This window comes from Ceratotherium simum, chromosome 10 (assembly GCF_057802395.1).
Source record: "Ceratotherium simum simum isolate JZ-2026a chromosome 10, ASM5780239v1, whole genome shotgun sequence".
Lineage (NCBI taxonomy): Eukaryota > Metazoa > Chordata > Mammalia > Perissodactyla > Rhinocerotidae > Ceratotherium > Ceratotherium simum.
Genome location: NC_141909.1, coordinates 15893624 through 15920304, shown reverse-complemented (window position 1 = coordinate 15920304; position 26681 = coordinate 15893624). Strand labels below are relative to the sequence as shown.

General features: G+C 43.2%; 1 protein-coding gene across 1 annotated transcript in view; it reads left to right on the top strand.

The window, feature by feature from the left end:
* The window catches only part of CLDN10 (claudin 10), a 99469-nt gene that overhangs the window by 7709 nt on the left and 65079 nt on the right, over positions 1–26681 (top strand). The gene's annotated exons all lie outside the window — the stretch shown is intronic.

Here is a 26681-nt window from a genome sequence, read left to right as displayed (position 1 = left end):
TTTATTCATTAATGAATCCCTTCATCAAAGCATTCATTAGATTCCTGGCACAGAATGTAGGTTCTGGGGACTCAGCTAGGAATAGGGCGTAGGCCTGTCTTCAGTGGCTGTACTGCTGAGAGAGAGACAATCATTTAGCAAACAATTAGCCCAGAATGATAAAAGTACTATCTGGTGGGCAAGTTCAGGGGGTAGGCAGACTTCCCAGAAGAGTTAGTGCTTAAACTATCTTGAAAGATGGGTAGAAGTTTGCCAAGGAGAAAGCAAAAGAGGGCATTTCAGGCTATGGGACTCAGCCTGCTCTACAACTTATTAACTGCATGCCCCTGGGCAAAATGCTTGACAGATGAGCTCCCCTATCTGTAAAACGGGAATGACACTATCTACTTCAGAGAGTGTCAGTGAGGATTCAGTGAGTTAGTCTGTGTACAGCGTTTAGAGCAATGCCTGGCACGTGCAAGCAAAGGCCTCAGAGCAGAAGGGAGCCAAGCGTATCAGGGAACAGTAAGCATACTGGAGTGGCTGAAACATAAGATGTGCAGGGGGGTGTTAGAGATTGGGCTGCAAATGTAGAAAAAGGGGAACTTGTAAGGGGACCTTTAAGCTCTGTGAGGGGACTTAGACTTTGTCTTGGAGGAGCTGGAAAGCTATTGAAACATTTTGAGCAGAGAATACCTGATGGGCCTTGCATTTTACAAAGACCCTGCAGTATTTCATGTTAGAACCTGAACCACGAGGACAGCAGGGGGAACAGACAGGAAGATATTTAGAGGCAGAACTGATAAGATTTAGTAATTTGGTGACTCATTAAGGATGAGAGGAGTCAAGGATGCCTCTGAAGATTCCTGCCTGGAGACTTGGTGGGCAAAGAGAAGGCTGGTTGCAGAGCAGGCTCCAACACAAGCTCCGTTCCTTCTCCTAGAACAGTGTTTACCAACATATACCCAAGATTTCAAGCAATCAGATCTTAACTTAATGTTTGGCTTTAAAAAATCAACTGTACAGAACAAGAGAGAATAGTTAAACAATTTGATTTTTTTAAACATCCTTTTTAGATGTTTAATAGAAACCAACAGGAAAATGTAGCAGCTATAAGGATTAACGCAATCTTAAGTGCCATTAATAGCATAAGAATATCAGAATTAGGATGGTATTACCCGCCCCCCCCCCCAAACTCTATGGTTCATACTGCATATCTTAAAGGGTTCTAAGCAAACCCAAGGGATATGCCACCTAATCCTTGCCAGGGGTGTTCCTAACACCAACAGATAGCTTCTATCCTTTAAAAGTTTGAACAAGCCAGGGCCGGCCCCGTGGCTTAGCGGTTAAGTGTGCGAACTCCGCTGCTGGCGGCCAGGGCCGGATCCCGGGTGCGCACCGATGCACCGCTTCTCCAGCCATGCTGAGGCCGCGTCCCACATACAGCAACTAGAAGGATGTGCAACTATGACATACAACTATCTACTGGGGCTTTGGGGGAAAAAAAAAGGAGGAGGATTGGCAATAGATGTTAGCTCAGAGCGGGTCTTCCTCAGCAAAAAGAGGGGGATTAGCATGGATGTTAGCTCAGGGCTGATCTTCCTCACAAAAAAAAAAGTTTGAAAAAGGCATACTATTAAGTGTGGAGGCATGAATTAGCGGTTCTTGCATACTTTTTCAGTAAGTAAGAAGTTTTGAGTTTCTATTGTTAGATCCACAGTCTAATGTTTTTATTAACTTATATTTACAGTATATAGGTCCCAAAATGATTTTGGCGTTGAGTGATAGAAGGAATGACTCCTTCTAAATCCAGGCATAGAGCTAAGTGGTATCTTAGCTCTAAATCCGGGGAAGAGACAAGTCTGGCCTTTAACTGAATTTCTTTGGATCAATACTTTTGGTTTGTATGCACCAAATATGTCCATGCATAAAAACCAGACCAGTCACCCTATCAGGAGACTGATTTTCTCCAGAACCAAAATGTGGGCTTTTGGTGAGATGGGCAGGGGGAAATGGAAGACGGTTTTCTCCCTATCTTACCGCAGCCCGATGTTCTCATTTACTCCACTAGCACCCCTGGATCCAGTCATCTCTGGGGATTTGGGCCTGCTCTGCAGGACTCCTATAGATGTCCCCACTAAGCTGATTCTCTGCTGTAGTGGTGGACACCCTCCCTTGGCCCCGTGCCCTGGCTCTTACTGCTTTGCTCAGCCTCCCAGTTCCTAGAGGTCAGCTGATGCCCCCTCTCCTGTTTAAACCTTGACCTCACACCTCTCACTTTGTTCTGGCGGCTGGTGTCTGGGTTCCAGGCAGTAGATGTGTCTTGTGATGGGCCTACCCCCTAATTCCAGCCTGCTTGGCCACTCAGCCCTGTCCCAGTGCAGGCTCTGAACTCTAAGCTGTGGACTCGACTGATCTGCCTGCTGGCTAACCCATTCCCTCTGCCTCTTGTTTCTGCTGCCTCACCAGAAAGTACTTTTCTCCCACCCTGTGCCCCGGGGAGGACTACTGGAGTAGGTCTCCAAGCTATGACAATTTGGGGGAAAGGAGAAGGGGGTAGGAAGGAGTGAAGCAGGAATCACATCCACTTCTTAGTTGACAAATAGGAATGCAGTCAGTTGTGGCCTTGGAAGGAGATGGACTCACAAAGACGAGCCAGCAGATGCTATTATAGAATTATCTGGAATCCATTTATATCATCTGGGAAAATAACCATGTTATCCTAGTGACTCCCTCTATCCCAGATTCACGTCCGTACTGGGCAGGTTTTGAGTCTGACAGAAGATAGTGACCCCTCTAGGAAACTTCCTATTCCAGCTGTGGCTCCAACACTGTCCTGTAGGGGCCCCCCAGGTTTTTGGGGGTGCAATAATGTAGCCTCTGCTTTGCCGAGCTTTTTCTGTTTCAGCTTCCTGTGCCTTTATTAATTCCTACTGGGAGTGGCGATGGGGGTGGGGTGTGACGTCTGCCTTTGCCCAGGGTGATAAGCCATTCAGCTTTTGCTCTAGTTCCACCTAGAACTATAAAACAAATTCACACTAGAGTGCTCATACCACGAGGGCACATGCATGCACACAGACAGCTGCTTCTACAGCTAACCACAGATCCACACAAACTCTCACCATGCGGACACCTCTACACATCACACACACACACACACAGACTCAAATTCACCTTGCAGGCTACAGATACACACATATACAACCGCTTGCCATACAATTGCACACACTCATGCACACGCATACATAGACACCCATAGACCCATATACAACCATGCAGGTTCCACACCTAACTACACAAACACACACACACATACCACCCACGATGCAGACACCTCACACATGTCACACACAATAGTCATCAGAGTCCGAAGACACACCTAGAGACCAAGATTTTCACAGACAGTTAGAAATGTGGATCCACTGAACAGAAACACTTGAAGACTGCTGCTCACAGCTCCATAGTAAGTGATTCATATTGGAGCAGGGGTCAGCTTCCTGCCTTCTCCTCAAATGCCTCTCACAGGCCTATGGAGTAGAAGTAACCTTCCCTCACATCATCATCTTGGTCTACCAGGACATATTCGAAATCATCTTACCTCCTTCCAGGCCTTCCAGCTTCCTAAATATTCCTTTGGGTGAAATTTGGGGTCTGGCACATTATACATACTCCATAATGATCAGTTTCCTTCCTTCCTTCCTTCCTGACTGCAGACCTTGAGACCTGACTTTCTGCTCAAATCTCAGGTCTGCCATTACTTGCTGGGTGACCTTGGTCTAATTACTAAATCTCTCTGGGTTTCAGTTTCCTTGTCTGTAAAATGAGGATAATAATAGCATCTCCCTTATGAGAACTATTAAATGAGTTAATATGTGAGTTAGCTATTATTGCTGCTGTTTGCTCCAACCCACAATTCTAGCCTTTCAAGACTGCTTCAATTGCCAAATCCTGCAGACTCTGCCTGCCCTGCCCTCCCCTTCTCCGTGATGGGAGGTTTGCCTTGTCTCTGGCTTAGCCCACAGCCCACCTGGGCTTAGCCTCCAGGCTCTCCTTGCTAAACTAGATTGTGATTAAATATTAGAAAGACATTTTCTGCTCTTCTGCCTGCTCTAATCAAGGCTATCCAACTGCCAGATCAAACTTGCAAAGGCAGAGCTTCCTCCAGTTTCGTTCTGGGCTTTATTGAGTAGCGTTTAGAGAGCACTTTCTCCGTGCCAGGCCCCCCTTCACATGTAGTCTCATTTACTCTCCAGAGTGACCCTCTGAGTTAGGTATAATCATGCCCATTCTATAGGTGTGGGAACGAGAACTTAGAGAAGTTACGTAACTTGCTCAACTTAATGGCTAAGGTGGTGGCTGTGGCGGGATTCAAATGCCAGACTGTGTGACGCCTGAACCCAGACCCTCGATTGCCTCCCCATCACGGCCTCCCCAGGGCTGATTCCCAGTGAGAGGACAACGGTCCTGACTTTCCTTTCTAGTCCTGCTTCAATCCAACTGGACTCTGTGCTTACCCTTTTCCCTAGCCTGCCTGTGCTCGCTCACACCGTATGGGCAAATGCCTTTCTTCGTCCCCTTCCATCTCTCTTCCTGCAACCTCCACCTCAAACACCATCTCCCATGCAAAGCCTCCTTCATCTTCTAACCAGAAGGGACCTCCGTCTCCATCCACCCCCAGGGCACTTGGTGCTTCTCCTTTTGTGATTTTGTTTCTCAGGCTTGTATTGTGAGTGCTTGTGCCCTTGTCCTTTCCCTCCATTAGATTCTAAACTCCGTGCAGACAGGAATTGAACAGTTTCTTTCTATCCCTTGCCTAGAAGAGTGCCCTGCATAAAATCCATGCTCTATAGGTGTATGTTGAATTAGTGAACTTTTGTTGAGTTGAATGAATGGGAGCAAGGGCAGGACCACAGGGCCTGGGTCACCATCCTTGGTGCCATTACAGAGTTTATCTGGATGGTCACTAGGCCCACATCTCTCCTTCTTGTCCAAAAGCATAGCATGATAGAAATTGTAAAGTATCCTAGTAAACTTATCAAAAGAGAAAGTGTCTAATACGGCGTTTCTTGCTCTTACAGAATCATGCTGGCTCCCAATGGAAGCTTCTTTCTTTAGTAAGAGCTCTAAAACCATCTCTTTAATTATCTATTCTAGAATTTATCTGGGAATTGCTACTAAGCTTTCATGGCAATTTCTGAAATGTACCGTTTTGAAATTTGGGACATTTCCTTGACCCCTAGCCTCCTCCCTGGTCTTGTGTGCTTTCACTCTAAGGTCACGTCTGGTCCTTTCATTCAGATGTTAACATTATGAAAAATCTCAGGCACCATTCATAATGCTCCCTCTGGGCAGTAGAAAACAGCCTATATCGGAAACGGGCAGCTGAGAAATCAGAATGTGATAAAATGGGTCTGATTATTCTGATTATTCCAACAGACTCACTCTCCAAGGACTTTCTATACTCTGAGTGCTTCTGGGCTGAGTCCTTCTCTTGGTAATTAGTGACTTTGAGATATGGATGTGGCTGTTGGTCTTGTCCATAAATCTTCCAGCGATGCATGACCACAGTCAGCAGGAAAAAGTCCTCTCCTGCCCCTCATCTTCTGGATTCTGAAGAGTGGCTGGACTGCAGGGCCATTTCTGTGAGCGTTCAAGTTTCTGCATGTTATGAGCAACTCAGCAAAAAGTGCAAGGTAAACATAAAGTGCCATTCACTGGAAGCAGATGAAATTACAAGTCGTAACCTTCTCGGGATAGCCTGGTGCCATTTGGGTTATCTATATTGCAAAACATGTCTGAGGGTGATTGCTTTGGAAATTGTTGTTGTTTCATGTCTCTTACTTTATTTTAACTCAAGTGGTTGAGATGAGGAGTGGAAACCATTTTCCAACAATAAGTTATTTCCTTCCTCAATTTTTTTCCCCATCAGGATTTTTTCTTAGTTACCCTGTTCCCTGACCACACCCCACCCCCCAACTCAACTGCACTTCTTTAGCTTCTCAAAATATTTGTAATTATCTTTTATTATTAACTTAATTAAGTCTTCTCTTCCTGTTTATAAATCTTGATTCTTCCCTTAATCAGCATGCATTTTTTTTTTTTTGCTTTTTAACCTCTTTTTTATCTCATACTTTCTATTTTATTTTTCCCGTGTGCAAAAGTTATGCCTTACACTACACCAGCCTGTAGGAACAAATGCTATCATCTTTACATTTATGCCCAATTCAAATGGAATCCAGGCGGAAACTCCAGACTTCTCCAAGGGCCCTCGCCCTAAATATTTCTGAGCTGCCCTAGCAATGCTTGAAACTACCTCCTCATCTCCTACCTGCTATGATCTTTGGGGGAGAACTCAGACTCTGGTCTTACCACCACCACCACGCTTCCTCAAACCCCGTCAGCCTTTCCTCTAAATAAACACACAAGGAGAGTAAAAACTATGTTTTCTATGCAAACATAGCTTCTAGAAAAGGCCCTAGGCATACGTCTCCCAACATTGCTGTGCACAAGCTCTTCCCACTTAGAACTCCAATGTTGTCATTTCTCCCTCAAGGTCATATTCCATTACGCTGGCCTCTGACAGCTCTGCACCAGATTCTCTCCCTCCTCCCTATGTTAACTGCAGATAGACTTGTCCCAAGGGTCCCAAGACTGGTAACAATTTCAATACACCTGTGGGTAGGTGTTTCCCACAAAATACAGCCACAGCCAGGATGACCAAATCAGGATACGTTTTAGTGTTGGTGCCACATTGGGCCAGGACCCTGCACTGCTCTCCAAATATTTAAAGAGGGCTGATGCTAAGACTGGATCACTGATCCAGGCTCCTCCCGCTCTCCCCACCCTTTTATGGGGTTGATCGCAGAGCTGGAAGGAAACTGTTGTCTTTTCTACACTCTGGCCTCATCTTAGAGGTTCAGCGGAGATGGTAGTAGAACGGGTCGTGTGTGATGGAAGGATGAAAGGGGATGCGGAGGATGACGTCAGGTCCCTACCACCTTTCAGAAAACTTGACTCTAGTGAAAATTTGTGATTCTGAATAGATATTGAGGGTGAAGATGCTGTCCAACTCTACATGCAGTGTGTGATTTTTAAATGCAAAAGGATATTTTGGGACAGATATGGTGCCAAATTCCATCCCCTTTCACAATAAAGTTTGAATTCCAAGCCTACAAGTCCGTTAGAAAAAAAATGTCCTTTTACAGAAATCCCTGGCTAATTGATTTTTTCTGCTAGTGGGACTTTCCTATTCTCTCCATAGTTTGCTTTGCACTGCCCAGAGCCTGGAGCCAACAGAAGGAGATGAATATTCCCATTTCTGGAGGCTTGGGTGGTGTCTGGGCTCATTCTGTCTTCTTATACATCCTTTTGTGGTTCTCAGAGCCTGTGTCCCAATCTGGCTCCCAGGAAATAGACCACAGTGACCTTAGGCAGGCAGTGGCCTCATTATTATTAGAAAGCCACCTCCCTACTCCCCCCAGGGACCAGTTGGACAAGCAAAGCCAGGGGCTTCCAAGGAAATGGTTCCCTTGATTTCTTCTGCCTTGGTTCTCAACTGGTTCTCCTCCTCTCCGTGTAGCCTGTGATAGCATCCCCACCTCCTGGGAAATCTGCTTCCCGTCCCCACCCCCCCCCAGCTTTCATGACCCCATGACACTCTGTTGTGGCACTCACTACTCTCCACCCTGGTTTTTGGTTTTTGACAAGGGTGTGTTTGTAAATGCTAACAACAAGTGCTCTCATAAAAGTGTGTGTATAAATATAGATATAAATATAAAGATATAGATACATACACACATATGCATATGTACACATAGCTAAATACATATACATAGGTTTATGATAAATTTTACTGATATAAATATATAACACACAATTTACAAATAATAATATGTACAATATTCTTTTTTTTTCTTTGTGAGGAAGATCAGCCCTGAGCTAATATCTGATGCCAATCCTTCTCTCTCTCTCTCTTTTTTTTTTTTTTGCTGAGGAAGATTGGCCCTGGGCTAACATCTGTGCCCATCTTCCTGTGCTTTATATCGGATGCCACCACAGCATGGCTTGACAAGTGGTGCGTCCGTTCGCACCTGGGATCTAAACCTGTGAACCCTGGGCTGCCGCAGTGGAGCACGCACACTTAATTGCTTGCGCCACTGGGCCAGCCCCAAGATGTACAATGTTCTTTATCACAAATTTTATGTAGCCAATTGATTCTCAAAGAATGCTTTCATTGACTTTTGTGAATTTTTGTATCCATGGCCAACTAATGGCTGTAAATGATGAGCAAGTGTAATTCTGACGTGATTGTTGGCTGATATAGAGCAACTCACGTGAAAGAAAAACAATGAAGAGGGATGTTGGTCTTCATGCTTGGCAGTCAATGACATGAGCGACTTCTTTGCTGTGTTGGATAATAGTTTTGAATATTGGAGAAATATTTCCTCAGTTTTTTGGTGCTATTTACAATGTACTGGCTACAGACATGACACACTTTGAAGTTTAATCTGCATTTTTAACATAGTCCCCACCATTTTCTTAAATCTAGAAAATAAAAACAGTGAACTAAGTCTTGATTTGTAGCATTTCCTATTTCTGTGGTGTAAATGGTGTAAATACTCCTATCATGGCAAATTCAAGCTACCAATGTGATGTCACGGAATGCAGAGTTGGGAAGATATGCACAGAAGCACACAATTATAGGGATATAATAGACCTAAAAACCTCAAAAGCATAGATAATAATTTAGGAAGTGATGAGTTTTGAGTATATATTACCTTTGTTTTCAAAATAATTTATTTAATTGTAAGTTTACATACTTTATTCTTTAATGGCTGTGTTTAAAAACTGGCATGCAAAATTCCTGAAAATTTAGCAATTGGCTCTTGAGAGCTAGTATGAGCCAGGGCAAGTCAGGCTCAGCACACCACGGGTTACGGATGAATGTACACTCTGTCCCCTGCTAGACCACAGGTCTAGGAGGACGGGTTCCAACCTCTGAGTGTCTTGTTTTCCCCACAGCATCTTACACATATCAGACATGATATGACAATATGGAAGGGAGAGAGAATGTTTCCTCCTGTGAATCTACCTGATAGGTTATTAGACTTTTCCTATGGCTCTGACTTCACACTACTTTGTGTCTCACTATCACCAGTACATTTGTATCGTTTCTCCTATTATATAAGCTTCTTATAGCTTGGAATTCAGTCTTACTGGTAGTCCTGGACTCCTGGAAGTGAGGGCATATAATTAGACCTCCCCATTCCTTGATCTTTTCTATGATGGACAGTTGACCTTTGTCCAGTCACAATTTGCCTCACTCACTATTGTTCTAATTTCTCCCTCTCCAGAAACTCTGCTGGTTTTATTTTTCATGTTTGGGATCAGTTCCCTTCTCTTCTTACCTTTCCTCAGAATCCTCTCTTAGAACTGAGATGGCGTGCTCTTTGAGAGCTCATATCTCACCCTTTTCATCTTTATAACTCCAGCAAGTAGCAAAGTACCAGCAAAACAAGGAAAATTCAGTGCATGTTGCTGGATGGACAGATGGATGGACGGATGGATGGATGGATGGAGCACATTAGAGAAGTCGGGGATCACAAGAGTTGTTGATGAAGCAAGGAAATTCTTTCTTTGATTTTTAGCACTAGAGGCAACATTTCTTTTATCCAGTGTGGGAGAAATATTAATTTATTCATTTTATACGTATTTATTGAGCCCTCCCCTCTCTGTAGTAGTCATTGTTCTGGGCATTGAGACACAACAGAAAACAAGACAAAGTCCTTGCTGTTATGCTTGGGTTCTAGTGAGAGCGGGAGGAAATGGTGGAGGGTGCAACGGACTGAATTATTCATGCCCCTCGCAAAATTCACATGTTGAAATCCTAGCCCCCAGTATGATGATATTAGGAGGTGAGACCTTTGAGAGGCGATTAAGTCGTGAGGGCAGAGCCCTCATGCATGGGATTAGTGCCCTTATAAAAGAGACCCCAGAGAGCTCTTTGCTCTCCACCATGTGAAGATACAACGAGAAGCTTGCTACCCGAAGACGGCTCTCACAGACCTGACCATGCTGGCACCCTGATCTCACATTTCCAGCCTTCAGAACCGTGAGAGAAAAATTTCTCTTGTTTTATAAGCCTCTCTGTCTACAGTACTTTGCTATAACTGCCCAAACTAACTAAGACATGGGGGCAGTGGGGAACAGCCCTCAAAAGCTGCCATATATGTAATAATCATCCTTTCTGTATGAATGTTCACCAGCCGCATCTCCCTTAACCTCTTCAGTAACACACCATCATGGCATTTCTGTTGCTTCTCATACTTTGTTTCAGTGAATCTGGAAGAACTATAGTTTGACAAATAAGGAGCCAAGGTTGGGGCATTAATGGATTAAATGGAAATTTTCTCAATATGTTTCAGAACTATAGGAACATATGGTCCTACTTGTCAATTCATTCTTGCTAAAGATAATTCGTTTTAAAGCTACATAGGCTCAGGGCAATGCTGAAAGAAAAACACATACTTGATATACTGTGCTAAGGATTATTTCCTACAGCTCCTAATGGAAAAAAATACTTTAAAAATTCTCTTCCTGTGGCTTACTGGCAGTGGCCATGAGACTCAATCTAACCAAAACACACATATCCTATCCAGTGGTACAATGTGATTTTGTTAGCCTTTTTCCACATAGGATGTTCAACATCTTCTTAAAGGTGCAAGGAAATTGTTCATGGTTATTTCTTTCATGGTGGAGTTTTTGATTGGATTAAAACACCAATATAAATTGAATCTAAACTGTCCAATATAAAATTTTTTATGAAAAATAAAACAAATTCTAAACTTCTGGAGAACAGGAGCAGCGGCTTATATTTCTTTCTATATTGCTCAGCACCTACCCAACTCAGTGCATGGTAAAAATAAGGGCTCTGTAAGTTCATTTGTTGGATGAATGAATTTATTTATTCATGAATAAATTCTTTATTCATGAATGAACTTATTTATTCACTCATTACTTTTCTTCCTTTCCTTGCATTTTATCTGCCATTTTCTTTATTCTTTGGACTCAGTAATACTTTTCATATCGTTTTCAATAAGAGAGCTGAATAAATGCATATTGACCCGAATTGAAAAGAGAAATGGAAACAGAAAGAAAATCTTTAGCAAATTGGACCAAAAATCTCCCAGTGAGTTGCAAATTAATCCAGTGAAGTGTTCTGGGTGTTTTGGATGAGGGAATTCTATCCCAGACAAGTCAAACTCTTACTAACCTTGGGTCTGGCTGAAGAAAGATTCCTCTAATCCAAAACATCCTGCAATTTTAATTTAATTACGAAACAACATGTTGTGCAAGTTAAGCTGGACTTCAAGATGACTTAGCAGAAAGTCTCTGGTTTGATAGCAAAAACAGATGCCCTCTAACACAGTAAGAAGACTGTGTAAGGCCAAATCGTCAGAGACAGTACAAACACGCTGGAGGAGACTTTTATTTAACGTGATGTTAGGAGCAATATAATTGTGTGTTACGCAGGGTTAAACTTTCATACCCTTTAAATATAAAACTACATTTGCTATCTGCACACCAAGTAGATCACCTAGCCATCTTCACTCTCTCTCCTTGCTTTCCCAAAGGCAACTTATTTTTAGGTTCTGCCAACTCTTCTTTCTTATGTTTTACATCTGTCTGTTTGTTGTCCCCACAAATCTCCCTTTCCAACCTCTAGTCTCCTATCCCACCCCACTTTGCTCTGAGGAACTCCAAGAGGCAAAGGTAAAACCTCAGCCCAAGAATGTTTGAATATGCATTTATTCATTCACTCAATAAATATCCATTAAACATCTTTTATGGATAAGGCATTTTGCTTGGTTTGTGGGGGAGATCAAAAAAGACCAAGTTATTGTTTCTTTTCTTCAAGAGAGATTTAAATTTGGTGGCAAGATTGAAGCAGAAGGGGGAATAGGGGAAAGATGGAGCTGATATACATACATATAAGACAAGCAGAGGCCCTACAGGCCATAAACAGAATAGGTTCCAAACCAAAATCATTATGTTCCCCCACAAAACCGCTTCCTTTTTCAGCTTCCTTGTGTTGTCACGGTCCCATAACCGCTCCTGTCTTCTAGTAGTATTTCATTGTACCCATCTTGTGTCCACTTCTATTGTTGTTATTTATGCATTTGCCTACTTCTTGAGGAGGACCATATCTTAAACCTGGAATATGATGGCAGATCTGGTTCTTATCACCTCCACATCTTTGGAGATTACTCCAGTATCCAGCATAAAATGCTTAAAAAATATTTGTTGAGTTAAATTAAATCCTTATATTGTCACAGACATAAAATCTGCTTCTAGGGCCGGCCCCGTGGCTTAGCGGTTAAGCGTGCGTGCTCCGATACTGGTGGCCGAGGTTCGGATACGGGCGCGCACCGCCGCACCACTTCTCTGGCCATGCTAAGGCCGCGTCCCACATACAGCAACTAGAAGGATGTGCAACTATGACATACAACTATCCACTGGGGCTTTGGGGGAAAAAAAAGGAGGAGGATTGGCAATAGATGTTAGCTCAGAGCCGGTCTTCCTCAGCAAAAAAAAAGAGGAGGATTAGCATGGATGTGAGCTCAGGGCTGATCTTCCTCACAAAAAAAAAAAAAATCTGCTTCTGATGAAACAACCATCTTCTACATTGTAGAGTTAGTTTTGGATGCAAATAAGTCCTCCTTCTTTAGGGAGCCAGATGTGTAGCTTACAGAAGACCAAAACGAAGGTGCTGGGGCTCTGTGCTCTGTATGTTCTTGATAACTGACAGGAGAGTCTTGGTTATCTGTTTAACCTTGTACTTGGTGAATCACATGCTGATGTAGGGGGATATCCTGGTGCTACCACTGTTGGTTCCATTCTCGAATCTCTTACTTTAACTTCAGATACTCTGAAGCTGGAAATTACCTTGGTTCCTCTCTGTTCCTACCACATTTCATTTTTTGGCCCTCAGTGTCCTCAGGGATGTCACTAGCCTGGCATTGGAATGGCTTCTGAATAAGGATCCCTCCCAAAGAGAAAAGGCGGGTTGGATTTGTAGTTATGGTCTCTGACCCTTTTCCCTTCCAATGATCCCATGGGAAGCTCAAACTCCCAAAACAGGACCAGCTGTGGAAGTAGGGGTATCTGCAGAGATCTCTCATCTCATAAGGGTCAGATGAATATGGATAGACATATGAGTTAGCCATTGTCGGAGAATTGCTGTGTAACAAACAGGCACAGATCCTCATGGTCAACAACAACAATACACATTCATTTCTCATGTCTGTGAAGTTTAGCCAGTCTGGGCTGGACTCAATTGGGTGTCTGCTGATCTCAGCTAAGGATCTCACTCAGGCATCTGGGAATCTGTTGGGGGGTTGGCTGATCTTAGGTGGGATTGGCGAGAGTGACTTGGTTCTGCTCTACCTACCCACCTCGTAGGACCAGTAAGCTAGCCTGGGCATATCTTTTCATGGCTAAAGCAGAGCAGAACCAGCCCGGTCACACAGTGGTTTTGTAAACCTCTTCTTGTGTCATGTCTTCTGACGTCCCTTTTGCCAAAGCAAATCATATGGCTGAACTCAGAATCAAAGGATGGAGAAGTGTACTGCTCATTTTGATGGAAGAAACTGCAAAGTCAGGTGGCAAAGAACTTGGTTACTAGAAGTGAAGAATTAGAGCCATCAATGCATGATTATTTTCCCGACCTATTAATGGTTTGTGAAACCCAGAGTTCCCTTGGAGATCTGAATTATTCCAGGAAAAAAAGAACTTGCATTGTGGTAGGAATGGTTAGCTTTGATTTAAAAAGCAGAGTTGTCTTCAGGAATTTGGTTTAGGGAGCTGAAGTTGTTTTATTTCCAAGTTCTTTTTTTCCTGGAATAATTCAGATCTCCAAGGGAACTCTGGGCTTCACAAGCCATTAATAGGTCAGGAAAATAATCATGCTAATGTTGAGGCACTGTGCTTAATAGTTCACAGGTATTATCTTTTTAAATTCTCGTCTTATAGTGTTGGAATCTTAATTTTTGAGATGAAAAAAACAAAACAAAACAATCCTGAGGCTTAAAGTTTGAATAACTCGCCTATGATCGCACAGCTAGTGTTAAATCTAAGTCTAAAGGACTTGCCCTAAACTTCTAATCCATTCAAAGTCTCTTTAATAATGGTACTACAAAAATACTCACCGACCACCTTTCTGGTGTTAGTGCAGTCGAGTCAATTCTGACTCCTAGTGACCCTGCGTATGGAGGAGTAGAACCCTGCCTGGTCTTTTTGCACCATCCTCTCACCTTCTGGTGCTGTATCAGACAATGCTCTGCTGCTGTTCACAGGGTTTTCATGGCCAGTTTTTTGGGAAGTGGGTGGCCAGGTCCTTCTTCCTAGTCTGTCTCCGTGTGGAAGCTCTGCTGAAATCTGTCCAACATGGGTGACCCTGCTGGTATTTGAAATACTGGTGGCATAGCTTTCAGCATCACAGCAACAGCAGCCACCACAGTATGACAACTGACAGGCGGGTGGTGTGGTTCCCTGACCAGAAAACAAACCCAGGCAGTGATGATGAGACCATTGAATCTTAACCACTAGACCACCACATTGACCACCTAGCAGGTGAATAATTATGCCTATGGCAAAGAAGGAATACACACACTTTCCACCCTTTAAGCGTGTACACTCTACACTCCTCTTAGATCTCGGATAAGTCATTCATGCTGTCATTGTTCATGATCAAGGCAGATTCAAGAAGACTGTTTCCAATAGATTCAAGAAAACATTTTTTCCCAGTAGCGACCCCTGAGATCCATCCACCTTCTAGCCCTAAAGTCTTTCTTCACTATTGTTTGTCATCTCCTATGTTTAGAGACCTTCTAGAACAAGTATTCTTTTTTTTAATTTTTTTATTGATGTTTTAATAAAAAACATCGTTTTTTCACATTTTCAATGTGAAACATTGTTTCACAATGTTTTTAACATTGTGAAATTTTGGGTTGTGCATTTTTGTTTGTCCATCACCATATATATGACTCCCTTCACCCCTTGTGCCCACCCCCCACCCGCCACCCGCCACCCCCACTGCCCCTGGTAATCACAGTACAGTTTTCTCTGTCCATGTGTTGGTTTATATTCCACATATGAGTGAGATCATACAGTGTTTGTCTTTCTCTTTCTGGCTTATTTCACTTAACATAATACGTTCCAGGCCCATCCATGTTGTTGCAAATGGGACGATTTTGTCTTTTTTTATGGCTGAGTAGTATTCCATTGGATATATATACCACATTTTCTTAATCCAATCGTCAGTCGAGGGACACTTAGGTTGCTTCCACGTCTTGGCTATGGTGAATAATGCTGCAATGAACATAGGGGTGCATAAGCCTCTTTGGATTGTTGATTTCAGGTTCGTTGGATAGATTCCCAGTAATGGGATGGCTGGGTCATAGGGCATCTCTATTTTTAAGTCTTTAAGGAATCTCCATACCATTTTCCATAGAGGCTGCACCAGTTTGCATTCCCACCAGCTGTGTAAGACGGTTTCTGCTTCTCCACATCCTCTCCAACACTTGTTGTTTTTTGTCTTGGTAATTATAGCCATTCTAACAGGCGTGAGGTGGTATCTTAGTGTTGTTTTGATTTGCATTTCCCTGATGATTAGTGATGTTGAACATCTTTTCACGTGCCTATTGGCCATCTGTATATCTTCTTTGGAGAAGTGTCTTAGAACAGCTATTCTTGATCTAAGTTTCCATGAATTTGGATTTTGTCAAATGCTTATCCTGCATCTACTGAGATGATCATGTGACTTTTTCTTTTCATTCTATTGATACAGTGTGTTACATTAGTTGATTTTCTGATGTGAAATAGTTCTTGCATTGCTGAGATAAATGCCATTTGGTCATGGTATATAATTCTTTTTATTATTTTACTATTTTTTTTATTGTGGTAAAGTATATATCACAAAATTTGCCATATTTAAGTGTACAATTATTTTTATATGTTGCTAGATTCAATTTACTAGTATTTTGCTGAGAACTTTTGTGATCATTGAATATGGATATTGGTCTGTAGCTTTCTTTTCTGTGTGATATCTTTGGTTTTGGTATCAGGGTAATACTGGCCTCATAAAATGGGTTGGGAAGTGTTTCCTCTCTTCTATTTTTTTGGAACAGTTTGTCTGACATATAGGGTGGAGCTTGATTATGATGGGCTTTGATTGTCAAAGTAGGGGGTACCTGCATTTATCCCAAGGTGATGAACAATTGGAGCTTATACTACGGAATATGCATTTCAATAATTAAAATCACTAAATCACTAAATCAATAAAATAAAATAAAGTAAATGAAAAAATCACTACAAGTAAGTAAATATGACTTAAAATAAATGAGAACCTTCCTCATGAGTTAGAGGAGAGCTGAAATCATACAGTTTAGGAGGTAAATGAAAATATATTTGTAATAGACAAAAAAGGAATAAGTTTTGATTGGTGCCTTAAAAATATAAGTCCAGTGTAGAGGTAAGCATTTGAAACAGGCATTTATTTGTAAAAAATTTATTATGGAAATAATATACAAAAGTAGAGAAAATAGTGTAATGAACCCCCACGTTCTGATCTTCTGTTCCTCAATAATTATCAACACAGGGCAACTTCTGTTTCCTCTCTACCCCTCCACTCCTCATCCTTACTCCCACTCCTGCTGAATTATTTTGAAGCAAGTCCCAGATATCAACATTATTTTATTCTAAATGTTTCAGTCTGTATTTAAAAAAATAAGGACTTTTAAAGCCGTAGCCACACAAATATCATTGCACCTCCCAAATTTATAATGTTTCCATAACACCGTCTAATATCCCGGCAAAGTTTTGATTATCCTTGATTTTCTCATAATTTTTTTTTTTACAGTTGGTTTGTTCAAATCAAGATCCAATCTCTATATTGCATTTGGTTGATATGTCTCTTATATATCTTTTAATCTATAGGTTCCCCGTCCCTCTTTCCTTGTTTATGCAATTTATTTGTTGAGGAACAGTAATTTCTGTAGGTCTGTAGAATGTTCTACACTCTGGTTTTGTTGATTATATCCCTATGAGGATGTATTTCTTATAAGCTGGTAGTTAGATCTAGAGGCTTACTCAATCACCTTCAGGTTGTTTTTTGTTTTGTTTTGTCTTGTTTTGTTTGGCAAGAATAATTCACACGCAGTGATTGTATCACATCAGGTGGTTCATGAAGCGTGGTCATCTTTTTCGCTACGAAAAATTTCGTTAAGAATCATCGGTGGGTTCAGGTGTCACTGCTTGATCCATTCATTGTAAAATTCCCTATCAGCATTTCACCTAATCCTTTGGCAGCCACTGAATACCATTTGCCTTGATCCATTATTCCATTAGAGGTTGCAAAATAGCAGTATTCCAATTGTAGTATCCCTTCTGCATTTATTAGCTCGAAGTCTTCCAAAAGAAGAAATTTACTTCATAAACTGTTTGGTTACCCTTCAATAACAACTTTAGTAGAGTTCTGCAGAAGAAAGAATCGAGCAATTATTTTGCTTTTCTTGTTATTTCCCAGTTTTCAGAATGAGTTGGATTCTTAGCTTCCTTCAAAGGGGTGTGTGTGTGTCTGTGTGTTGTAATTGTATGAACTCAAAGATTTTTAATATATTCAGTGTGTTTCAATCCTTTGTAGTTAATAATCTTGTGGTCTTTCATAGCTTCCTTGCTTGCTGGTATGACAAGATGTTCCAGTTTCATCCCTGACTTTGAATCAGCCATTTCTCCAAGGAGCTCTGTTCCTTTTAGTGGAAAATGGTATTTAGAAAGCACAATCTGGGTGCTAAGGGTGCTCATTGCTATGGGTTGGTTGAGGTATCTAGGCCTTTTCAACAGGCAGAGCTAGAAAGAATGTTTGGTTTTTTTAAAACAGAAAATACACATATATTTCTTCTAATATTTCTAATTCAAGCTCAGGATACAGGGTTTCTATTTAACCTCTTTGATTTGATATTTATATCTCTTTCTTTTCTTGGACTAAAAATCTTGGTTCCTAATGAAAAACTATACTTAATTTCCTTTGCTGCTAATTATTATTAGTACTTTATAGTATTAGTATAATTAGTGTTAGTATTATATTATTGTTTCATAATAACTGTACCTTAATATCAGTAAATATCATGATAGGGAAAAAATCGTGCAAAAAAGTAGTTACTGAAAACCATTTGAGATTTCTTTGCAGTTTGGGGGTTGTTTTTTTCTTTTTTTCTTGGCATATATCCCAGTAGGACTGAACGGTCTAACTACTGTGGTTTAAAAATAGAAGCATTTAAAAAGCCCAGATTCAGCTGACACCCAGGGAGTTTTAGCCAACTTCAAGGGCAGAAATGATCCACCCTAAAGAGGTTATGATCGGCATGCCGTAGCCAACTATTTATTAACTCAAGTTTCTGCTAATTCAGGAAAGGATATGTGTATAGTTATATTTACAATAGTTGCTTTAACTTAACCATCTATATTTAGAAGGAGTTAGACCCTTGCTAATGATCAATTACCCCACTGGCTGAGAGTTCGTTTCACTCACGTGAAGGCTTTGGTCTTCAGGAGGAAAGTGCAAAGTCCTAGAGCTACGGAGGGTTAGAGTGTGACTGAACCTTACAGGTCACCTGGTGTAATCACCTCCACTTGCGGAGGAGGAAACTAAGATCCAGCAGAGTCTAGTAACTTGCCTAACATTGCATGGCTAGTTAGTAGCAGAGGCAGAAATGGAACCAAATCTGCCGTCTCCCTTCCATTACACCATGCCTGTTGCCTTGCTCTCCTTGTGTGAATGCTGAAGGGTATTGTCATTTTTGCAATAAGCAAAAGAGGCCCAGTCTGAAAGTTTAATTTCAAGACTTAAGATACTCAATAAATGTTCACAAGAATTTGCTCAGTCATTTGGTAAATACTTAGTAATTTGTTCCGAATATACAACAAGACAGACTTTATTGTCTACTTTTTTTTTTAACTTGTCTGGGTAATAAATTGAAGAGAACATGTATCTGGTACAATGTGAAGACTGGAGACTATTTCAAACATTTACAACAATTTTCCCACAATCTTTTTTAAAAAAACAACACAGCATTACTTTAAAATAATTTCTACTGTCCTGATTGTAAATGTTGTCTGTGTTTATCTAATTCAATAAACCACGACCACATACAAGCAATGGGCTAAAGAGATTTTCCAACAATCAGAACTCTCTGTATATGGAACTGGTTGCCTTCTAAGTGAGGAACTGAAGGCTGTGAATTATTATCAGAAATTTGCAGAGGAATTCCTGCAGAGATCAAAGGATGGGACTCAATATCCTTTTTAACCCTGAGATTGTATGAGAGATTTGTATTCTATAATTTGTGTGATGTCCCAATTAAAGTGGCTCGTTTGGGGTGGAGAGTAGCAACTATTTAAACAAAGAGACACAACATGCATTTCCCTCCAAGTTCAGTGTCATTTACAGCCTTGCCAACAGAGACTCAATGTATCAGAGAACAACCAGAGTGAGCCCTTAGGGAAAGTCTCCACGGCGCTTTCATCCAGGACCCCTCTTCACAAATGAAAGGCCAGCCTTTGCAGGAATCACAGCAACTTGCTGTTGGCCATGCACTTCCTGAACTGCCAAGCTCTTTTCTTCCTTCTTTCTGTCTTCTGCTTAAATCATACCCTTGTCTCTTCGTCTGATACCCACCTCCCACCTGAGGCTTATTAGCAGCTAAGTTCTTAGTCCAAGGGTGAAAGAGAAGTAAGTGGACAAATTTGGGACTTGGAAATATTCACCTAAAGCGTGAGTGCTTTCAGAGTCATCCAACAAAGACCTGAGCCTCTACTGTGTGCCAGGCTCCGAGATGGGTGTTGAGGGTACGTGAAGGAGACACAGTTGCTGCTCTTCTGGGCTAAAGGAGGAAGGGAGATAAGAAAGGAGCAGACACAGGAAAGGCGATGAGGGGGAGGACAGGGAAGGAGGAGGAGCCTTGCTGAGCAAAGTGATATTTCACTTTCCTCCTGAAGGAGGGGAAAGAGTTAGTCAATAAAAGAGGGGCAAGGAGTTTCCAGGCAGGGGAAAGACAGGTCCAAAGGTCCAGAACAAAAGAGAGTTTGGTGACTTCGAGGAATTGAAAGAGATTAAGACATGTTGGAGCATAGGTTGGAGAAAGAACATCTCAAGATGAAGCAAGAGAGGAAGGCAGGCATCAGGTGGTGGAGGGGCTTGGCACAGCACCCTCGAAAAGTGCTCACAATAGTTTCCAATTTGACCTATGGATATATTCTTCAGTCCTAAAGGCATTCTTTCCCAGCATCTTAAATGGCCTCTCAGAGTTTTTCATTGAGTCGTCAAAAACCAACATTGTTGAGCACCCACTAGGGCCAGGCCACAGGAGAAAAGCATTAATAACAAGCAGCCCTCCCAGTAAGGAGCTTGTAAAATAATGTTCTGTCTTTTTAAAACACCAAATATTAACCACAACAAATACATCCGAGAAACAAGAGACACAAAATTAAAGGCTGAAAGGAACACACCATCAACTGCTTTACACTAAACTTTAAAAGAGAGTGGGGTACTTATCACCATAGGTAAAATGGAGACTCTAAGGCAATAGGTTCTAATTCCCTTGACAAGATGTGGTTTTTCAATTGAGGTATAATTGACATGTAACACTATATTAGTTTCAGGTGTATAGCATGAGTCACTATTTGTTGACATTGTAAAATGATCACCAGAATAAGTCTAGTTAACATCCATCACCACACATAGCTACAAATTTTTTTGGGTGTGATAAGAACTTCTAAGATTTATTCTCTTAGCAGCCTCCAAATATACAACACGATATTATCAATTATAGTCACCTTGCTGGACATTACATTCCCATGACTTATTTATTTTATAACGAAGTTTGTACCTTTTGACCACCTGCACCCATTTCACGCATCCCCCCACCCCCCCAACTCTAGCAACCACCAATCTGTTCTCAGTATCTGTGAGTTTCTTTTTTTTTTTCTTTTTTTACAAAATATTTTTAATTTGAGAGTGTGGGATGAGAAACCCAGCACCATGACCACACAGTTGAGCCTGACTGTACCAACCATGGCCCCTCTGGGCGTTGGGTTTCTCATCGGGATACACCTGAGACCTTCATGTATATTAGCAACATCTTCAAAAGGGCTAACACAATATAACAAGTGCTGTGGAAGAGTTGGGCAACAGGCACCCCAGGCCCAGTGATTCTTAGTGATGGAGACCAAAGGAGAGCTCTTCCCTCAACTGGTCATCACCCCTGGGAAGATTCAGTTTGGCTGAATAATAATAGGAAATTCCATTCACATCCTATTTCATTAAGTTCTCATGTGTTTAATTCAGCCGATCTCAAACTTGAGTGCGCATCAGAATCACCTGGAGGGTTTGTGAAAACCTAGAGTGTTAGGCCCCATCCCTAGAGTTTCTGACTCAGTAGGTTTGGGGTGGGGCCAAAAATGTGCATTTCTAACAAGTTCCCAGGTGCTGCTGCTGCTCCAGGGACGTTTTGAGAATCGATGATGAACTCATTGCACAAAAACCGTTCAGGGGCCTGCTCTGGGCCAGGCTGTAAGCTTTGGAAGACACCAATCCCTGCCCTCAAAGGCCTCACCCACTAGTGGAGGAAACAGAAATAAAAAGAAAGTATTATGACACAATGCAATATAACAGCAACCTATAACTAGCAGAGCTTAGAAGAGGTTGCAATGAGCACAGAGAAGAGGAATGGCCTACATCAGCCAGGGGTAGGTGAGAAGGGTTAGGCTTGGCTTCCAGCAGGGAACAGGAGTGGGAGCAAGACCAGGAAGAAGGAGCCATGTGTTCAGAAAAGGCAGGAGGCCCACGGCAATGGCCTGTGTCTCAGTGGAATCCAGGAGGAAAGCGCACATAGAAAGTGACCAGGGGTGAGCAGGGAAGAGGTGATCAGAGGCTGATAACGGGTTCTGGGCAGGGGTGAGACCCGATCAGATTTGCCGTTTGGGAAGATCATTCTGGTGGTAGAAGGATAAAGACGGAGCAGTGTGGGGGTGGAGGTAGATTGATCTGGAGGCTGTTCGGTGGTGCAGATAAGAGATGATGCGTCCTGAATTTGGGCAGGAGTGGACAGGTAGAGAAGGGATGAAGCTGATGGTATCCCAGTGACACATTAGTATAACCACAAGTCTTGGTAGAGAGGAGTGTTAAAAACTTACAGGCCCCTGGGATTTGTGACTTGACTAATGACTGATGGCTGCCTCCCTGCGGGTGCTGGGTGGTTTCCTGTGCTCACCCCAAATTTGTGCCGACTTGTTCCACACCACCACCACCCACTGTAGATCAACCTCTTCCCTTTCCATGTGCTGCTACCTCCTGGGAGTTAACGGTGATTGGATGTGTGAGGGAAGGAGGTGTCTTGGGAGATGCAAAGAAATGATAAGCTTGATTTTTGTGTGTGTGTGAGGAAGACCAGCCCTGAGCTAACATCCATGCCAATCCTCCTCCTTTTGCTGAGGAAGACTGACCCTGAGCTAACATCCGTGCCCATTTTCCTCCACTTTATGTGGGATGCCGCCACAGCATGGCCTGACAAGTGGCGCATCGGTGCACGTCTGGGATCCGAACCTGGGCCTCCAGCAGCGGAGAGTGTGCACTTAACCACTACGCCCCAGGGCCTGTGCCGATAAACTTGATTTTTAATGTGTTAAATATGACATACGGGTGAGTCGACAAGACAGAGATGTACTGTAGGTGTTTGGTTAGACACATGGAACTCAAGAGAGACATCTGAGTTGGGGATGGAGATTCAAAGACGGGAATAGAGAGGACCTCCCAGGTGTCACCACCAAATAGGGGTCCTCTACTCACCGCAAAGACAAGCCAACAGTCCAGAGGCAAGGTGGTAGGAGAGAAAGCGTCTTTTATTATTATTACAGCTGGCTAGCAAGAGGATAGATTGCGGACTAGTGTCCATAAAGAACCATCTTAAAACTACAAACTTTTGAAACAGTCATATAGGGCAAATTGGCTGAAGGGGGGGTGTTTCAGAATGTGACCATCTGGTGTTGTAGTCCTTGAGACGCTGGATCATCCCTTTTTCTTGTCACTGGCGATGGATACCAGCATAGGGGCTCCTTTCTGAAGGTCATTACATTCCTAGGAAAACTTAAAGAACAAAAAGTTACTGTCTTATCACAATAGGGAGGTTTATGTGCAAGCTAAGGCTGAGAAAGTAGCAGAGCATGCATGTTGCTCACAAGCAGGTGTGGACTTATCCAGGCTACGTGTAAACTAAAGCATTGCAGACTCAACACAGGGGTGTCTTGTGGATCAGGGTTATTTATAGCTCCCACATGGTTCCCTTCTACAAGATGGCTTCCCTTATGCTAACTTATGCTAACCTGTGACTACATATCTATCATAGCTATTTAAGCAGCGCTAACACAGGGAGTGTGTGAAGAGCAGGCTGGAACCCTGGGCAATGTGACCAGAGAGAGAGAAAGGAGATGCTACTATGTTGATGCAAAGGAGAGTTAACATATCTCATTTGGTCCTCACAATGAAGTTACAAGATAAACAGGTGAAGTAACTGAGTCTCAGAGAGGCCGTCGCTTGGTCAAGTTCTCATGGTTTGTAGGTGGCAGAACCAGGTCTCCAACTCCAAGTTCAGAGCTTTTCTCATTACATTTGTTCACTTATTCATTCAACAGTCATCGATTGAGCTCTTTTCTGTGTGTGTGCAGGGTCTTATGTTCACACCCTGGGCTGTGTAGTAGGCATGGGATGAGAGGCAGGAGGTGAAAAAGTCAAAAACCAGCCACTCTTCCCATTGTGGCAGGGAAGGCAGAAAAGGAACACTAAACAGCTCGAGACAATCACAAAGGAGCACGTGCAAGAACACAGGATGCTACCCTGTAAACCTTGGTAGGCGTGGTCCGAGGACCAGCAGCGGGCCGGCACCTGGGAGCTTAGTAGAAATGCAGAATCTCAGCCCCACCTGGACCTACTGACTCCAAATCTGCATATTAGCAACATCCCCAGGTGATCCATACGCACCAGCTGCAGACAGACCCATGGACAGATGGAGGAGAAGAATATGTGACTAGTTAGGGAGGCTTCTTGGAGGAGGCCTCTAGCAATGAAATCCAGCTGCCCTTTGGGAAGAAATGAGATCTTTTGCCTACAAGAGTGGTTCTCAAACTGGGCTGCAAGTTGGAAACACCTTTCAAAACTGTTGACTGCTGCCTCCCTTCCCCAAAGATTCTGATTTAATTGAGATAAAGCCTTGGCACTGGGAGTTTACAGAGTTCCCCAGGTGATTCAAATTTGCAGTCGTTTTCCAACCACCGGCCTTTGTCGTATTTAAGATACAATGGACTGTACCTGGATGAGGGAACAGAGTAAACAGCAATCAGGTGATTTGAGTGCAGGACCAGGAGTGTGCGTTTATGTGTGTGGAGGGTATAGTGAAGGGCTGGGGGTGAGGCCAGGGTCTGCCACCCCTCCTGCCCCCAAGCGTCTTTCCTGGGCTGGTATTCCTGGCCACTTTCCTCTTCTGGATGTTTGGATTCTGCTTCCCCCTAGTGGTGGTTAGCAGTATGGCAAGCTGTCACTCAAGGTTTCATACAAGTCCAGAGTTCATCACAAACCTGAGAGTGAGTCCCAAGGTGTGGTCTTCACGGGTGGGATATCCTAGGAATTGTAGGCAATGAGCAGCTTGGCAGTGATTTCAGGAGTTGCTCCTTCACAGGGAAGCTCAGGGAGCTCTAGGTCAGTGGCCAGCAGTGGTCTGGCACAGAGCCGAGGCTGGAGCTTAAGTGGCTTCCTGCGCTTGGGGTTTGCGGAAATTCATCTTATCAGCCAGTGGCAAGTGCCTATGAGCTCAAGCATCAGGAAGTGCAAAGGTGTAAGGTAACAAGCTTCATAATAAACAGCAGCCACCTCTCATTCAGCTTTGTGTGGCAAGAATGTGTTTTTACTTGATTATCACATTTCATTCTAATACAAGCCTAGAAGGTGTTAGGATCACCTTAGAAACCTATAGCGCTTAAGTAACTTGCTCAAGGTCATACAACTCGTGACAGATGCAGGATCTGAACCCAGGCCGGTGGGACTGCATAGTCTGTCCTAGCTCCTCCCATGTCCCCTGTGGCACCCAGGAGGTCTCACTTGCCCAAGGATTTGCACAATGACTTCAGCCAGAATCCCCGTTGGAGTCTGTGTGGTCCCTCCAGGTGCCTGCAGCTCCTTCTGCTCCCTACTGTGCATTGACTCGGATACCTCCTTCTGCAGGGCGGCCCCTGAAAGCCCCACGTTTGGCAGAAATACCCCCTTGCCCCGTCCTGGCAGAAAGCTTCTCCCAGCAGCTACTCCCAGGGCTGGACTCAAGCCAGATTATGAAGAGAACTAACCAGAGAAGCAGGAAGCATTTTAAGTTGTTGCCAGCATCTTCCTCTGAGCTGGCTACCTCCTCCATCTCCCCGGAAGCTTCCTGCCCACTCGGGGCCAGCTCCTCTCCACTCTGCCCCGGTTATAAGTACCCGTGGTGTGGATCAGAATCGCCAGGGGAGCAGTTAGAATGCAGATTCCTAGGCTCCATCCTCAAAGATTCTCATTCAGGAGGTTGCAAGTGGAGCCTGGGAATTTGCATTTTTAACAAACAACTCATGAGGATTCTGATGCAGGTGGTCCTCGGAACACCCTGTGAGAAGCACTCAACAGACCTGCCACTAACATTTGTGGGCCGGGATCAAGAGCATCACTGAAGGCCCATACTATATGTTTAAATATTTAACATTTATAAATCAAGCTAACAAACTGTCAAGTATACTTTTGTAACTACCCGGTAGTCTAGGATCCTTGGACTCTAGGGTTCCAAGCCAGAAACACAGGGAGAGCCAACCCCCACCCCCTCGCCCTCTCCACTTCTCTTCCTGCCTCTAGCTCTGACCCTCTTTGTGCCATGAGGAATATGCTGCTCCAGCAAGAAGACACCCAGCCTTCAAGTCCAAGCTCAGGCCACCCTCTTCCCACCCCATAAACAGCTGTATCTTGATCACCTGTCAGGCTAGGTGACTGACTCCAGGAAGGAGGCCTGCATTGGCACTGGGAGCAGGAATTCTGGGGTTCTAGGCACTCAGCGCAGGACACATCCCCTTGTCCTCACTGGCTGCCTGCACCGTGGGGAGGGTGCACAACCAGAGGATGACCCGAGCAGGGCCCTCTAAACCAGCACTTCTCAAACTTTCATATGAGTAGGACTTAACCGGGATCTGAAGATTCTGAATCAGTATGTCTGGGGTAGAGACCTGCCTTCCTAACAGCCTCCCACGCAAAGTCGACGCTACTGGTCCACAGGCCACGCTTAGGATAGCAAAGCTCTATAACAGGGTCAGCAAAGTTTCTCCATAAAGGGCCAGGCAGCAAATTTTTAGGCTTTGCAGGCCGTATAGTCTCTGAGCAACTCCTCAGCTCTGCTGGTGTAGCACAAAAGTGGCCACAGACAAAACGTAAATGAATGAGCAGGGCTGTGTTCCAATAAAACTTTATTAATGGACACTGAAATTCAAATTTCGTATAATTTTCCTATGACACAAAATATTCTTCTGTTGATTCTTTCAACCATCTTAAAATGTAAGACCATTCTTAGCTCACAGGCCATATAGAA